Here is a 13,601-nt window from a genome sequence, read left to right on the forward strand (position 1 = left end):
ATTCACCATCCCAATAATGTTTGAGATGTTGACCATTAACCTTAAACGTACCTCCATTATTGTCGTACAATTCGGCGGCTTCATATGGATAAACTTTGTAAATGATATAAGGTCCTTTCCATCGGGATTTTAGCTTTCCAGAAAATAATTTTAGCCTTGAATTAAACAACACTTTCTGCCTTCTTTGAATTCATGAGGTTGTATACGACTATCATGTCATCTCTTAATCTTTTCTTTACACATCTTGGAATTCTCGTATGAAAATAACCTCATCTCCTCTAACTTGTCAAGCTGTAACATTCTTCTCACCAGCTTACTTAATATCCAAATTTAATTGTTTCAAAGCCCAGTGAGCTTTGTTTTCCAGCTCAAGTGGCAAATGACATACCTTTTCGAAGACTAATCCATAAGGAGTCATTCCTAACGGTGTTTTAAAAGTTGTTTGGTAGCCCTATAGAGCATCATCAAGCCTCCAAGACCAATCTTTTCTATTAGGTCGCACTACCTTGTCAAGGATTCGTTTGATCTCACAGTTTATCCATTCAACTTTCCCATTTGACTATGGATTATCGGTAGTGCCAATTTTGTGTTTCACATTATACTTGTCAAGCAACCACTTAATCCATTTGTTTACAAAGTATGATCCTTCATCGCTAATTGTAACTCTAGGAGTCCCAAATTGTGTAAACACATGCTTATGTAGGAATTACATGACTACCTTAGCTTCAGTTGTTGGGTATTCTTAAGCTTCAACCCACTTGGGTACGTAGTCGACGTCCACAAGGATATACCTGTTACCATGAGAAAAAGGAAATGAGCCTAGAAAATTGTTTCCCCATACGTCAAATAATTCTACCTCCAAAATATTTGTCAAAGACATCTTATTCCTCATTGATATGCTTCTGGTCCTCTGGCATCTCTCACAAATTTTCACATATGCATAGGCATCCTTGAACATTGTAGGCTAAAAGAATCCTACTTGTAAGATCTTCACTGCACTGCGGGAACCACCAATGTGTCCCTCACTTAGAGATGAATGGAAGTGGTACAAGATTTCATAATTTCACGTCTAGCTATGCACTTCCTGATTATGTTATCTGCACATTGTTTAAACAAAAATGGATCCTCCCAGAAATAGTACCGACTATCATGAAGGAATTTCTTCCTTTGATGGTATGTCATTTCCCGAGGAATTACTCTACAAGCTAAATAATTTGCATAATTAGCAAACTAAGGTATTTCATGAATTCAGTTTATTTCAAACATATGCTTATCTGGAAAATTCTCATTGATAGGAACAAGAAAGTGAGTTACCTTGTTTTGTTTGAACCTTGACAAATGATTGACTACTTGATTTTCAATACCTTTTCTATTTTGGATCTCAAGATCAAATTCTTGAAGTAAGAGTATCCATCAAATTAGCCTCGGTTTAACATATTTCTTTGTAAGTAAGTATTTAATGGTCGCATGATCGGTAAAAACTATAACTTCAGTATCTATAAGATATGAACGAAACTTGTTGAAAGCAAAAACTATAGCAAAGAGTTCTTTTTCAGTTATCATGTAATTGAGTTAGGCTCTTGTTAAAGTTATGACTACATTGTAGATACAGTGAAATACTTTGTTCCTTCTTTGACTCATCACAACTCCAACAGCGAAATCACTTGCATCACACATCAACTCAAAAAGTGAATTCCAATAAAGTGTAACAATTATTGAGGCTAAGATTAAAAGACTTTTCAACTCTTCAAAAGCTTCTAAACATACTTTGTCAAACTCAAAAATAGTATCTTTCTTTAATAGCTTACATAAAAGCTACAAATTTTTGAAAAGTCTTTTATAAACCTTCGGTAAAATCTAGCATGGCCTAAGAAACTCTGAACTCCTTTCACACTAATTGGAGGTGGTAATTTTTCAATGACAGCTACCTTTGCTTTATCAACTTCAATTCCTCTTTTGGAAATTTTATGCCCTAAGAAAATTCCCTCATTAACCATAAAATGACATTTCTCCTAGTTAATGATAAGATTTGTCTTCTCGCATATTTTAAGTACCTTAGCCAAATTACTCAAACAAACATTATAAGTATTACCAAAAATAGAAAATTCATCCATGAAAACCTCAACAAAATTTTTTACCATATCAGTAAATATTACCATCATGCACCGCTGAAATGTGGCAGTGCGTTACATAAACCGAAAGGTATTTGCCTAAAATCAACGAGCAAGTAAAAGTGGTTTTATGTAAGTCTTCTAAGGCTACAACTATTTGGTTATATCCCGAATATCCATCTAAAAAAATAATATTTGTTACCTGCTACTCGATTTAACATCTGATCCATTTAAGGTAGTAGAAAATGGTCCTTCCAAGTTGCTGTGTTTAATTTTCTGTAATCAATACAGATTATCCAACCCGTGAAAATTCTTGTTAGGATTAACTCATTACGTTCATTCTCGACAATTGTGATTCTGCCTTTTTTCAGTATGCATTGTACCAAACTTACCTATGAACTATCTAAGATGGGTTAGATAATTCTCACATAAAACAATTTGATTACTTCCTTTCGAACTATGTCTTTCATGATTGGGTTGAGTCTCTTTTGCCCATCAATCCTAGCTTGCTTGCCCTCCTTTAAGATAATGTTATGCATAAAAAAGAAGGGCTTATACCTTGAATATCAAATATGGTTCAACGGATCACCTTTTTAAATTTTTTTAAAACTTTGATTAGTTGTTCCTCTTGGTGTTCTATTAATTTAGCTGAAACAATCACAGAGAAAGTAGAATAGTTACAAAAATAGATGTATTTTAAATGGGAAGGAAGTACCTTAAGTTCGAGTTTGGGTGGTTCCTCGATTGACAACTTTGGTTGTATAAATTCCCAAACATTCAATTCTAGTGGTTCAAACCATGCTAGTTGAACATAATCCCTCGGATTGGATTCCATCAAAGCCATGTTTTCATTAACTTTTTCATCTTCTAATTGCTCAGCCCCTAAAGTGTTCTCCAATGGGTCTTCAAAATTGTTCTCCCATTCTATAGAAACTAATGTTTCTAGCTCCTTCTCTATTGAATATTCCTCTATCGGATTAGGAAATTTCATAGCTTTAAGAACATTAAACGTTACCTGATCATCCTGAACTCTCATCATGAGTTTTTATTTTTGCATGTTTATCAATGTTTTTCCCGTGGCTAGGAAAGGTTTCCCTGGATGACCGACACTTCCTTATCTACTTCAAAATCTAAGACAATAAAATCTACAGGAAAAATGAATTTATCAACTCTTACAAAAACATCCTCGATCTTTCCTTCGGGGTATGCTAAAGATCAATCCGCTAGTTGAAGTGTCACAGTAGTGGGTTTTACTTCACCTATTCCCAACAGTTTGAAAATAAATTTGGGCATCAAGTTGATGCTATCCCCTAAGTCGCATAAAGCTTTACCACAGTAAGATTATGTGATATTACAAGGTATAGTAAAGCTTGTTCTGTAAGAACGCATTGCACTCCTTCGTTAAAGTGACAGTCTCATACTCACTAAGTCTTTTCTTCTTAGACAGTATGTCCTTCATGAACTTCACATAATTGGGCATTTTCTTTAAAGCCTCCACCAACGAGATGTTGATGTGAATTTGCTTTAGAACGTCCAAAAACTTCTTGAATTGCACATCTTATTTCTACTTATTTGGTTGGAAATTTTAAGAATGAAGGTGTTAGAACTTTGGGTTGGACTGGATAACTTTTTTGAGGAGATAAATCTACATTTAAAGAAGATGATAATTTTTTAGAATTCACTAGTTTAGGTTTTACCTCATCAACGAGAGTAGGAATTTCAATTGTTGGTTGACTTTGGTCTTTCTCAATAGGTTTATCTTCAATTACAACCTCCTTGGGTTCCAACCACTTTGTAAGGCAACTACTTTGCAATGTTCCTTAACCAAGTTTCTTAGATTTTTTGTATCATTTGGCAAGGTTCGTTGTAGACAGTTACGAAGCTCTGTAGCTAATTGGCTCATTTGGTTTTCCAAACTTTTCAATGTTGCTACTTGACTTTGGATTAAAGCATCTTTCTTCACCATGTACGCCTTCAAAAAGTTCTCCAAACTGTTGGATGACTTAGCTTGTTGTGGTTTTGGAGCTTGTTGATTGAACCATTGGGATTGGTTGGGTTTATGTTGCATGTAAGGGTTGTTCGATCCATTTCCTTGGTTACTCCAATAAAAGTTTGGATGGTTGTGCCATGAAGGATTGTAGAAGTTGGACTGTGGTCTGTATCCACTTCTATTTTGGTGTTGATTCCTTACGTAATAAACTGAATCAGGATTTGATGGACAATTCTTGAAAAAATGACCATCCCTACAGTATACGCAAGAAACAACATCAAACTGACTTGGTAGTTGGGCTCCAAAATTATTCACACGATTAGTGGTAAACTGTTTCAACATTGAAGAAATAGAAGATACTTGAGCTGAAAGTATGTAAGTGCATCCACTTCATGCACTCTGGCTACTCGTCCTCTTGAAGTTTCTCAATTTGTTGGCCATTTATAGTTGTTATTAGTGGTCCTTTTAATTATCTCATAAGCCTCATTATAAGACTTAGACAAAATCATATCATTTGCAAAAACATCTACCATCAACCTTGTGTGTACGTTGAGACCGTTATAAAATGTCTCCAACTAGATGTAGTGTGGAATCCCATGATGAGGGCACTTAGAAAGTAATTCTTTGAGTCTCTCACATGCCTTGTACGAAGATTTGCCATCCAATTATTGAAAAGCGGTTATCTCATTTCGCAACTTAGTGTTTTTGCTAGGTGGGAAATACTTAACCAACAATCTTTCTGCTAATTCTTACCATGTAGATATTGAACTTGGTGGCATCAAATTAAGCCATGCTCGTGCTCAATCTCGCGACGAGTATGGAAACAAATTCAACCTTAATACATCTTCAGTCATACCAGTTATCTTAAACAAATTGCTCACTTCCACGATTAATCGAATGTGAAGGTGTGGATCTTCTGTGGGCATTCCATGAAACTAGCCCACCATTTGGAGCATTTGAAACATCACTGGTTTCAATTCAAATTACAGTGCCAGAATCTCCGGTCTACTAATTTTTGAATTTAATTCATTGAAGAGTGGCATAACATACTGTCTTATGGCATAATCCTTATCATTAGCAATAAGGATGGGATTGTTCACATGATTGGCTTCATTTCCTTGTCCATTATTTTGATTTCCAAGGTCCATCTCAGCTTGTCTTTGAGCTGATCTTTCACGTCTTCTTTGTTTAAATGTCTGCTTGATTTTAGGGTTTACATGTAATAAATTGAGAATTCAATCTATGCTCATAAACATCTGAAAAATAAATCACAAAAAATAACGAAAAAAGAATAAATTAGTAAGGTTAGAAGTTAGATAAAATGAAAATTGAAAAGAATAATTTCACAAAAATGATTAAGGCAACAATTGTAGTAGCCCGTTTTTAGTCAAATTAAAATAGTAGTTTTGAGACCACAAATTCGAGGTCAAAATATTTATTTTATTATTATTTTAATGTTTACAGTATGATATTATGTTGGTGTGAAAATTTCATTAAAAAATTTTATCGTTTGAGTAGTTAATTTGATAAAAAAACTAAATCGCGTAAGGTGTAAAAGTGTTGTTATAATAGTTTAAGGTATCTATTAGCTATGGATTATATAAGTGAAGGTCCTTATGTTGTAATTAGGCCTTTATAATGGTGGGTGGGCAATTATGGGAAATTATTAAGTGAAATTTGATGTTTTAAACTAAGGTTAATTTAGTAATTTATGAAATAATGTTATATTAAACAAAACCAAAATAAGTCTTCATCTTTTTTTTATTTTCACCACTGAATATAGAAGAAAAACCTAGCCATTGTTGAGCTTGAAGTTTCGGCAACTTCACCTTGCTATTTGGTATGATTTTAGACTCGATTTTTAATGATTTCTATGTTTTGGTGATCGTTGCATCTATTACTAGCTAGCCTAGGGACTATTTTGCAAAACTGTTAAAGATTTTGAATGATGCCATTGATGAATATGTATGAGTTTTGAAGTTTCTTGATAGATTTTGAATGCTTGTTGATAGATATACAAGTTTTGTTAAGTGGTTTTTAGTGAAAATTCAAAATAGGGATTAAATTGAGAAACGTTGAAACTTTGTGGTTAAAATGTGAAATAAATGAAAAATATGGGTTGTTAGGGGTATAATGGTAATTTGGCTAAGCATGGGTGTTTTGAAATTTGCATGAACTTGTGATTTTGTGTAATAAGGACTAAATTGTAAAAATGTAGAAGTTTAGGAGCTAATGTGTAAAATAGCTCAAATGTATATTTTGGATTGAATTGAATAAATGGATGATTAAATAAGTTAATTTTGAATATATTTAGATTAAGAAAAGTGGAATTTGGATCTAGATCAGGGGAAAACAAAAGTTATCTACTAAATGACTTATTTCATCGTTTCCACATTCGAGGTAAGTTCGTATGTGAAAAACTTCATTATAAATGCATTTTAAATGATTTGATACTGTATAAGTTGTGAATACGAGACTTCAGATAAGTTCGACATTGAGTCGATAGAGATTCTACATTCAAAATCCTGGTTGAACTTGAGGAATAGTTAGGATACTAGTGACATGTCATTAGGGGGGATACATGTATTGGTTTCAAGCCATGATATTAGCATTCGGGTACGAGATATACCGATTTGGCTTTGAGACATGAATATTGGCTGATTTGGCTTTGGGCCATGATATCAGTACTTCAGATATAAGTTACCTTGATTTGGCTTTGGGCCGTGGTGTAGGTACTTATCGTGTGAGACCCTTGAGTATCTGACTTCTATTTCGAATGGTTCAACCAGTAAACGATAGTGGATGAGTTTGAGATTGATGCTAGATGATACAAGTACTTGCATGAATTATATAAGTTTCAAATTGAGGAAACTTGTGAAGGAAGTGTATACTCTCATAATTGAGTATTTGAAAGGTTTGTTAATTAATGTAAGCTATATGTTGGTATATTCAAATTATTGAATTATATTTGTGAGATTGCATTGAGTTTATTTCACATGAGCTTACTAAGCTTTATAGCTTACATCGCTTAATTTTTTATGTTTTATAGTGAATTCAAAGCTAGCTCGGATTCGAGGATTATCGGAGATCGCTTCACACTATCCACCTATCACTTGGTACCTATGAATAAGTATATGACATGTATAGGGATTTTGGTCATTTTGGTTATGACTTGATAGTGATTTTGGCCATATGAATTGGCATTGTAAATGTTTATGAATTGGTATGTATATATAGTCATGACTGATGGCTTATTTTGGTATATTTGGTATGGTTGAAACATGTATATATATATGTGTGTTTATGTCTTATCTAATGAATTGGTTGATGGTTGTGGATGATTTTTGGACATGAATTTGTTTGTGAAACTAGGCTAAAAGATACATATTTGGGAATGTATAGTTAATTGAATTGTTGTGTGAATTAGGTATAAAATTATATGGCATATTATGGTAGTTTGTGATTTGTATTGACGGGTAATGATATGGTATGGAATATGCTTGTTATAAGATTGATTTTGTGCCTATTATGTCTTGTGTTGGTGCCTTTGAATTGTAGTGTAGGTACATGTATTTAGAGTGGCAAATTGGCTTGGTAAATAGCCTATTTTTGTCCACACAGACAGAGACACCGGCGTGTGTGACACATGGTCATGTTACATGGCCTTGTGTCCCCTGGTGTTGAATTTGAAACCAAGTCAGCATGCTCCACACGGCCTCACACACGTGCGTGTGACTTGACCGTATGGCATAAGTTAGTATGCCCTACAGATTTAGCACGGCCTGGCATACGGGCGTGTACGACCATTTTTAGGGCACATGGGCTAGCGACATGGGTGTGTGTGTTGGCCATGTGACCCAAGTTAGAGAGTTACACGGGGTTGGACACAATCTGGGACACGGCCATGTGCTCTGATTTCGAATGTCCACACGGCCTATGACATGAGCGTGTCTGGTGGCCGTGTGAGACCCACGGTCGGGCCACACGAGCGTGTGTCCCCTGTTTTGAGAAAAAAATTATAAGTGTTCCAGATGTTTCCAAAGTTATTGGTTTGGTCCCAAACCACTCCCAATGTATGTTTAGAGCCTTTTAGGCTCATATTAGGGACAAATTGATTGAGATTGAATGATGAAAGCTTGAATTGTGAAAATGTATGCTAAGTAGTGGTTTAATTGTTTTATAAGTTTGTTAATGCTCCGTAACCCTATTTTGGCGTTGAATACAAGTGACGGGTGTTACATTTATTTGTATTAGAGTTACGGTTTAGTCGATTCTAGGACAAATGTAGCATATGTGAGAGTGTAGCTATACATGCCATAATTAAACTGTGATAGTGTGATGACTCCTGACATTTTAAAATGTGTTTTCATATAGTAAATGGATCCCAATCGAGCTATAGCTGATGAGGGTGAAAGTAATGCGCTAGCTTTCTTTAAAGGACAACGCCTTCTGAGTCTAGACCCGTATCAGGTAGCCAGGGAGGAGAGGCTAAAGAAGCCTTCTTCCAAATGATAAATGAAAAGTTCACGCAGTATATTTGAACAATTCCAACTGCTCAAAAACCTCCACCACCTCCTGTTCCCCAACCTGTTCTTGTAGCTCCTCAAGGTGTAGAACTTTTAAGATTTAATAAGCCTCTAGCTGATAAGATCTGTAAACATGGGGCTGCAGAGTTCAGAGCTAATGTTGTTGATGATCCTGAGATAGTCGAGTTTTGGCTTGAAAATACGATTCAAGTGTTTGATAAGCTTTCTTGCACACCGACTGAGTGTTTAAAATGTGCTATATCACTTCTTAGGGACACTGCATACCAGTGGTGGAATACATTAGTATCACTGGTGCCGAGAGAGAGGGTGACCTGTGAGTTCTTTCAGACTAAGTTCCAGAAGAAATACATAAGTCAATTATTTTTGGATCAAAAGCACAAAGAGTTTTTAGAATTGAAACAAGGTCGTAGGACGGTAATTGAGTATGAGAGAGAATTTGTGTGGTTGAGTAAATATGCTCGAGAGTATGTTTCCACCGAAGAGATCATATGTAAGCAATTTGTTGATGGGTTGAGCGAAGACATTAAACTTCTGGTTAGAAATTTGGATTTGAAAGAATTTGTTGTATTAGTTGACCCGGCTTGTAAACCCGAAGACTATAGCCGAGAAAAGAAGAAAGTTGATTCAGAGGCTAGAGATTTGAGGAAAAGACCAATGAATAAATCTATTCATTCTTCATCAAAGAAATCCTGAGGTTCATATAGTCGATCGAATACATTACTGGGATATCAGAATAAAGATTGTGGAAATCAATATGTGAGTCCTAAAGCTCAAGCAACTTCCATCTCGAGCGTTGGTAGTATGAGAAATAACAAACCCGAGTGCCAACAGTGTAGGAGGAAACATTTTGGAGAATGCTGGAATAAGAGTAATAAAGCTTGTTTCAAATGTGGCTCGCTAGATCACTTTATTCGAGATTGCCCAGAGTTATTTGAGAAAGATAAATTTCAAAATGCAAGACTGAGCAACATTACTGCAAGAGGGAGACCACCGAAGATGTGGGAAATATGCCTAGTGAAAAAGGAGCAACAAATGATTCAGTTGTGAGATCCGAGGCTAGAGCACCTGCTAGAGCCTACGCTATTTCCGCTCACAAAGAGGCGTTGTCCCCTAATGTTATTACTGGTACATTCTCTCTCTACGACACTAATATCATTTCTTTAATTGATCCTGGATTGACACATTCGTATGTTTGTAAGAATCTAGTGTCTAGTAAGAAGTTGCCTATTGAGTCAGAATTTGTAATTAAAGTATCGAACCCCTTAGGCAAAGTATGTTCTAGTTGACAAAGTATGCAAGAACTGTCCTTTAATGACTTAGGGTTACTATTTTCCAGCTAACTTGATGCTTTTACAGTTTGATGGTTACTATTTTCCAGCTAACTTGATGCTTTTACAGTTTGATGAGTTTGATGTGATTCTGGGTATGGATTAGTTGACTCTGCATGATACCGTTGTGAACTGTAGTTGAAAGATTATAGAATTGAAATGTCAGAATAATGAAATTCTTCAGATTGAATCTGATGAGTCAAGTGGATTGCGTATAGTGATTTCGTTTATGTCGGCTCAGAAATATGTGAGAAAAGGTTGTGATGTGTATCTAGCATATGTTTTAGTTACCAAAGTGTCTGGAAAGAAGATTGAATCGGTGCCTGTAATTTTTGAATATCTAAATATATTTCCAGAAGAATTGCCTAGGTTGCCATTGGTTAGAGAGGTTGAGTTTGCTATTGAGTTAGTACCGGGAACTTCATTGATATCTATAACTTCGTACAGAATGATTCCAACCGAATCAAAAGAGCTGAAATCTCAGTTGCAAGAGTTAACAGATAGAGCTTTTACACGATCGAGTTTTTCACCTTGGGGTGCGCCTGTATTGTTCGTAAATAAGAAAAATGGGTCCATGAGAATGTGTATTGATTATCAACAGCTCAACAAGGTTACAATAAAAAAAAACTATATGTTGCCAAGAATAGATGATTTGTTTGATCAGTTGAAAGGAGCAAAAATGTTTTCAAAGATTGATTTGAGATCTGGTTATTATCAGCGTGAGTGAAAGACTCAGATGTGCCGAAAACTGCCTTCAAAACGAGGTACGAACATTATGAATTTCTTGTTATACATTTCGGATTGACTAATGCTCTTGCAATTTTTATGGATTTGATGAATCGGATATTTAGACCGTATTTAGACAGATTTGTTGCTGTGTTCATTGATGATATTCTTGAATGAATTATAAAGGCTTGGTAGATGGTTCATAAGTTTTGTCTCTGAGTTTTTGATAAAATTGAGCTATTTGGGTTAAATTTTGAAAACGAGGTTTTGAAGGACTAAATTTTGAATTAAACATGTTGTATGGGCTTATATAGAAGCCATGAAAATTCGGCTAGCCCTTGTTGCAAAGAAATTTTGCATATTTGTGATTTTATGAAAACTGGACTAAATTGTCAAAGTGTGAAAATATAAGGGCTAAAATGCAAAGTGCCCTAAATATGTGTATATAGATTATATTGAAAGAAATAAATGATTGAATGGTTGAATTTGTATTGTATTAGATCAAGAACAAAGAAAATCGAACTTAGATCGGGGGAAGTCCAAAATAGTTGAATAGTCGACTCGTTTTATCCAAAATCCGTCCGAGGTAAGTCAAATTACAATTACGTGTTAATTGAAATAAATTATGCACGTATAAATGTAAACTGTAATGGATGGCCTTGAGTGCCTGATGAATATGTTTGGAGTAAAGTATGATAATATGTTAATATCTGAAAAGCTCTGTACGTTTCTAAGAAAAGTTGACATCTTTCTGAGACATCGTGTAAAACCGTGTCTAGGACATAGGCCTCGATTGAGATTTAAGTATAAGACCATGTTTGGGACATCGGCATCGTATCTAATTTCGTGTAAGATCCTGTCTGGGATAGAGGCATCGATATTGAATTACATGTAAGACCACGTCTGGGATGTCGTCATTGTACTTGTTTATGAGCATCTATATCGTTTCTGACCCGTCTAATGATAGCGTACGAAATATGAGATTGAGTATATGAAATGTATAACCTATGCAGGTACGTTTGTATCATACAAAATTTCTGAATATGAAAAACTTTGTCTCTGTGAAATATGTATGGAAATGAAGCATGACATATATGCAAACAAAGGAGCATGGTTAAGTTTATGAATTATTCTATGAAATGGTTATGAATCTATATGGCTGAATTGTATTTATATGCTTTAGTAGTTAGACAAATTGTATTTGGCTTACTAAGCTCATTGTATCTTACTCTGTATGTTTGCTGTCTGTTTTACGGTTATCGTAGCTACTAAAGGCTCAGGGATAGTTGAGGATTGTCACCACACTATCGATCTCATTTTGGTACTCTTGAAAGTGTAAATATTTTAAAGTATGGCATGTATAGGCTAGAAAGTCTACGTATTAAGTTTTGATGTGTATATATTATGCCATGAGAGTTGGCTAGAAAATGAAATGTTGTATATAGTTTTAGTATTTGGGTGATGGTGCAAAATGATGTATGGTTGTAGTGTTTTATGAGATAATATGTTTTTGTTATAATGAAGCATGTTTTGAGCATAGAATTGGTTGAAATTTGTTGTATGATTGTTGTTTAATATGGCTTGTAGGAATGACCCATAAATGGGTGGCAAATTGGCTTAAACCAAGCCTGCATTGTGCCACACAGCCATAGCACAAGGGCGTGTTTGTTAGCCGTGGGCTTAAGTCAGTAGCTAGCTAAGAATCACATGGCCGTGACACTTGGGCTTGTCTATTGGCCGTGGGAATAAGTCAGTATATAAGCTCTGTTTTGGCACGACTGGTTCACATGGGAGTGTCTGATGCTCGTGTAGGGCACACGGCTTGGTCACACGGGCGTGTGACCTCTTTAAAATTGAAAATTTTTAAAAGTTTTGCACTTTATGAATGTGTTCAGTTTAGTCCCGAATGTCTCCTAAAAGTACATTTTAGGTCTTGTAGACCGTCTTAGGAGATGATTGATTATGAAATGATATCATATGATATCTGTGATTCTGAATTAGTTTGAAATGTTCTGTTTGTCAAATAATGCCTCGTAACCCAAAATACACGGATTTTGGTTGTATATAGTTTTAATATTTTAAAGTATGGCATGTATAGGCTAGGGGTATTATATTTTTTTGGTATCAGTGCTATGGTTTAGTCAGTTCTAGGACTACCATAGCGTATATGAGTCTAGCTATACATGCCATATATCTGAATCTGTGATAGTGTGATGACTCCTGACTTTGAAATATGCTTTTATATAGCAAATGGATCCCGATAGAGCTATAGCTGACGATGTTGAAAGTAATACGCCTGCTCCCGCGCAAGGGATGATGCAAGCTGATTCTAGACCGGCTACGAGTAGCCGTGATGGTGAGGCTAAGCAAGCCTTCTATCAGATATGAATGAATGGTTCACCCAATACATTAGAACCAATCTGGCTGTACAACAACCTCTACCCCTGGTTAATCCTTCTCAAACTCCTGATATGCCACGAGTGAATCTGGTATAGTTGAATAGACCACCAGTTGATAAGATTAGAAAGTATGGGGCTGAAGAGTTCCGAGCTACAACGAATAATGATGTTGAAAGAGCCGAATTCTAGCTGGAAAATACAATACGAGTGTTTGATGAAATGTCTCTGAGTCAGGAGGAATGTGTTAAATGTGTCGTTTCACTTCTGAAAGATACAGTGTATTATTGATGGAAAACTTTAATATATGTGGTTCCGAGTGAATGAGTTACTTGGGATTTCTTTCAAGTTGAATATCGGTAGAAATACATTAGCCAGAGATTCATTGATCAGAAACGTAAAGAGTTTCTTGAGCTGAAACAGGGCCATATGTCTGTTATTGAATACGAACGTGAATTTCTGAAATTGAGCCAGTATACTCGAGAATGCATATCGAATGAAGC

General features: G+C 35.4%; 1 non-coding gene across 1 annotated transcript; it reads left to right on the plus strand.

Moving 5' to 3' along the window:
- Positions 1-4,692: 4,692 nt before the first annotated feature.
- LOC128284505 (small nucleolar RNA R71) lies at positions 4,693-4,799 on the plus strand. The gene has a single exon (XR_008274930.1). It is a non-coding gene; the product is annotated as a small nucleolar RNA R71 (small nucleolar RNA).
- The last annotated feature ends 8,802 nt before the right edge of the window (positions 4,800-13,601 follow it).

This window comes from Gossypium arboreum, chromosome 11 (assembly GCF_025698485.1).
Source record: "Gossypium arboreum isolate Shixiya-1 chromosome 11, ASM2569848v2, whole genome shotgun sequence".
In the NCBI taxonomy this organism is placed as follows: domain Eukaryota; kingdom Viridiplantae; phylum Streptophyta; class Magnoliopsida; order Malvales; family Malvaceae; genus Gossypium; species Gossypium arboreum.